Raw genomic sequence first — 5000 nt, 5'->3', positions numbered from 1 at the left:
GTAATAATAATAATAATAATAATAATAATAATAATAATAATCAGGTGATAACCTGAGTTACTGCCAATCTCTCAACTGGATTTACAAAAATTGTAGGTAAATCAACATTGTGATTTTCAACTAAACTCAAAACATATTGAAACTGGTCAGGTGAGAGTCTGAAATATTCCTTAAATTTTGTCGCCGATTTTATAAAGATGTATCATTATCAATGCGTTAAAACAGAATTCTGTAAACCTATAACTGAATATTACATTAGTCTGCAGCTTGTTCCTTTTATAATACGCATGCGAGATTTTGATATCCGTCATCTACCTCTTCTAGAAAAAAATATCACCTTCATTATGTTGGATTTATTCATTATAATATTTAGGTTATGTCCGTGGCCTACATTAATTTACTTGTCCATAGGTAGCAGATGAGGGAATAAACAAATGGCAATCAACAGCGATGTGCGTCAATAAAGAAACCACTTCTCGGCGACCATCGCCGGCGATGTGCGTCCGACGATGATCGCCATAAACAAACCGTACCATTAGTAAGAAGATTCGATCTCGCTCAGTAAAAGCACTAGCCTCAACGCAAGAGCGCACCTCCTATGCAAAATATAAATCTTTTATGTCCTACCCGACAAACACAGAGTTACGAACTCTATCTGGCGGACACAATAACAGGAATAAATCGGCAACAGCAAGAGAGAGGACTTATGACAGCCCAAATCTGCCTTAAATATATCGACCAGACAAACATTACGTATGAAAAGCAAGATGTACAATTATTTTGAAACCGTAGTTGTTAAGAGCACGAACTGTGGCAGAGGCACAATGCGCCGAGACTGATAAGGAAAACCGTTAATGAAGTCATCACTGGATGACGTAAGATTATGCAATAGTGTAACAGAATCAATCAACGAGCGGAAGGAACAGAAAAGGAGCTTGAGAATATGTCGTGTGTGAACCAAGGGAATAGAGTAGAAAAAACAACAAGGAGGTTGGGAGCTAAAACCGTACTGTCTTTAACACTTCTATATATATATATATATATATATATATATATATATATATATATATATAATAAGGGTAATACACAATACACTATAACACGAATGGGAGCCAATTCGATAGTAGCAGTAGCACACAAAATCTAATATAGAAATTCGTGCTGTTTGTGTGTGTGTTTGTGTGTGTGTGTGTTTTTTTTTGTATGAGAGAGAGAGAGAGAGAGAGAGAGAGAGAGCGAGCGAGCGAGCGCAGATGCGCAAGCCACTAAGTGGATCGAAATTCGGTTACGGAGGTCATGGACGCCTCATTCAGACGCTAAATAAGGTAAAGTGTTGATAAAGCGTTGTATAATAACTTACTAAAATAAAATTAAAAAAATCTCGACACGAGAAAAGGAGATGTTAAGTTGACTACGACTGTACACATGGCGGATTTTCTCAATTTAAAGTGCAACTTTGATGAGCGGTTTCCTGGCGCGGCGGGGGGGGGGCTGCCTTAATGCAAAAATCAAAGTGTTTGCAGTGCCCACCCCCTCATGTCAACCAACCCCCAAAGCGGTCGTAAGCGTTGAGAGGGTACGAAAATAGAGAAATCAAGCGAGAGGAGAAGTGTGGATAGGGAAAGTAACGTCGCGACCTATGCTTCCGAAATGCCGACCGGAGCTAACATGCAGTATCATCCGTTCAAAAACATTACCGCCTCATAGTCTGTACACAACTTTTATTAAATCTCTGCCTCTGTGCAACAGTAATGGTTTTATTACTATACAACAAAGCATGACACCTCTGCGCAAGATATTACAGCAGCGGTCATCAGGACAGTGCACCCTCGAGCTAGCGTCACTTACTCGCGAATAAGACAAATCACTATCGTGCACCCGAGGTTGCTGACAGTAATGATCTCTCTCACTCTCCTTCCCACTCTCTCTCTCTCAAGTCTCTCTCTCCCGCTCTCTCTCCGTCTGAGCGTGTCTCAGTCCCTCCCTCCCTCCCCCCTACTTCACGCGACGGTTCATATTCCGAGACACAATTTACCCCTTACCCACTTCAGGGCATGCTGACGACCAATGAATTACAGTATCGAAGAGTCATTCGAGAACGTCTTAACATTACGTGGTTGGCGTAGCAGGAATAACACAAAAGATAAAAGCATCAGAGCGGAGCAAAGACAAATTATCTATATGGGTCTTCAATAGACACCGATTAGGTTTTCCGAACATGGTGGCAGAAAGGAGGAGATGTTAGAAGGATACAAGACCGAAAGGCTTATAATAAAAGATATACGTTTCGAAACTCGATTAGTTGTTGCAGGGCTTCTCATATATAAAGGCGGCTCAAGTTTTGGTGACCACCACCGAAAAATGGTTGAGGGTGCGAGTAACTTCAAACTTGCCACCTGCCAGTGTAACAGTGGGAGTCTACTATGGACGAAGTAATGACAGAGCCAGTGATAACTCTGTCTTAGCTATGCCTTTTGTTTTAAGTGAGAGTATATATATATATATATATATATATATATCGGCCTGGGTACCGTAGTCGTTGTAGATAGCGCTGGCCTTGTGCGCTTGAGGTTGCGAGTTCGATGCCGGCCGAGTTCGATTGCTCGCAACTGCCGAGGTTATATCAGCGTCGCCGGTGTGCCGGAAGTTTGTCCCGCAGGAGTTCTTTTACAAGGCAACATATCTACTGGCATGAGCGAGTCGCATTTAAGCACACTTAAATGCCATCGACTGCGCGAACGAGACGCTATAAGCAGTAAGATGAGCTGTAGTCAGCATGTCAATAGTAGGATTAATAATGGCAAAAGAAGCTAATAAAAGCTATAATTAGCTGCGTAACTCTGGAAAAAAGAACTGACTAAGGAAGAGAGCAATGATGTGCTATGTGTGGAGCGTGGCATTTTATGAGGCAGAAACACGGACATAAGGACGAAGAGAAGAGTCTAGGAGCATTTGTAATAAGGATATAGAGAACAAGGAGCGAGTGAAAAGGACAGACGGAATAATAATTGAAGCTGAGCTAAAAAGACTGAGTGATGAAAGAATAATGCCGAAACTGATCAGGACGAGAAATAGAAATTGGCTGGGTCACTAAGAAGAAACTGGAAACAGGAAGCACTGGAAGTTATAGTGAACGGAAGGCAAGTTCGAGGCAGAAGAATTCAGACAACATAGAGATACATGGATGCATGGAGGCAGTTTCGTGAGGAGAGTAATGGCGAGAACTCGTACGACAGAATCGTTACTTCGAGGTAAAGAACATAATAATTACGGCCCTTTATACAGTCACAACCGCTCTACAACTAAAATTTAATAGTCACCCTATAAAGCGCGGGGAAAGAGGCGCTGTGATGACTCACTGCGGGCGATTGCGCACGTAGAGGTTATGGCCGTAAGAAGCGCGACTTCGATGCGAGGGGAGTTTACTCAGCAGCACCATATTGCACGAAGACACACAACTTCGCTCGTAGTTGCAGAAGATATTAAGTAATTGAGCATTAAAATATATATCATATTATTAAAATAATTTACATAAAGGATAAAATTAAAAAGTAATTTTGTATGGATTAGGAGTCTGATTATTGGAACATGTAGCTAATCGGCAATGTAAGCAGTGCCTCATTACTGGTGCCTTGTTGCTGTTACTTGTGAGGGTGAGACCTGTCTTCGGACAGTTAAAACACACACACACACACACACACACACACACACACACACATATATATATATATATATATATATATATATAAAATGAAGCTCCTCAGAGTGCAGTTGCGGCATATATGTACATATATGACCACATAGTACAACTCACTTGAGGAAAGAACAAAATGATACATGCATCTCAAGTCTAAATACTGAATTTATTATGCAAGATGTAAAAATGAAATAATGTTGTATATAACTGCCGAGGTTATATCAGCGTTGCCGAAGAGCCGGAATTTTGACCCGCAGGAGTTCCTTTACATGCCAGTAAAACTACTGACATGAGCGTGACGCATTGAAGAACACTTAAATAGCATCGACCTGGCCCGGGATGGAACCCGCAACCTCGAGCATAGGAGGCCACCGCTATACCGAGGCCGCAAATATTGAAGATCCTCTGAAATGGATTCTGATTCTTGTGTACAGTACATCTATAAAGAGGTAGTACAACCCACTTCACGAAATGTGACAGAGGAAGAACGATAGTCTATATGCAACTGAAGCATATGTAATTAATGTTATGAAGATGATCCACTCAATCAGATTCACGCAGATGTCGACATCTATTATGTGGCAAAACATGACACAAGACGGTAAGCGACAGACGAAGAGCATATGTCTGTGTGGAACTGAAGCCTATATATTTTATATAATGAAGATCGTCTGAATGAGGTGGATGCAGTTGTGTAAAAGTAATATCGGGCAGTACATCACACTAGACGATATGTGGCAGAGGAAGAACAATTGCCACTAAGCAACTGAAGTCTACACACTATAATAATGGATATTTCATAAAGAACCTATGAATGAGGGTGCGGCAGTTATGAACATCAATAATCAATCATGCAGTACATCTCACATGACGATTTGTGACACACGAAGAACGCTTGATTGTATGGATCTGCAGTCTGACTAGCGTATCTATTCGGTGATATACGCTATGGAGGGGGGGGGGGAAGGTACATGCCGGCCGGGGGACCGGCCGGCGAGCCAGCCAGTCAGCCAGTCAGCCAGCCAGCTCGCCCGCCCGAAGCTCCCCAGGCCAAGTTGCGACATAGCGTGAGTACTTTGCAGCGTTAGAATGCTAGGATCCTAGGGTACGTAAAGCTCCTCCTGGGATAACGGTTGATGTAACCGCTTGTCAGCCTGGTGGGAAAGGCGCAAAGACTGAAGTACCACCCCGGAACTAATCTTAATCCAGGCGCGCATAAGACGCGTGTTGAAATGTCGTAGCCGGGTACTATATCACAGCATCTCCCGCGGTCCTCTGCTCTCCGAGCACGGCCATTAACGGG

The sequence above is a fragment of the Periplaneta americana genome, unplaced genomic scaffold (genome assembly GCF_040183065.1).
Source record: "Periplaneta americana isolate PAMFEO1 unplaced genomic scaffold, P.americana_PAMFEO1_priV1 scaffold_84, whole genome shotgun sequence".
Classification (NCBI taxonomy): Eukaryota; Metazoa; Arthropoda; class Insecta; order Blattodea; family Blattidae; genus Periplaneta; species Periplaneta americana.
The sequence above is the reverse complement of the archived record's forward strand: the minus strand, read 5'-3'. Positions refer to the sequence as shown.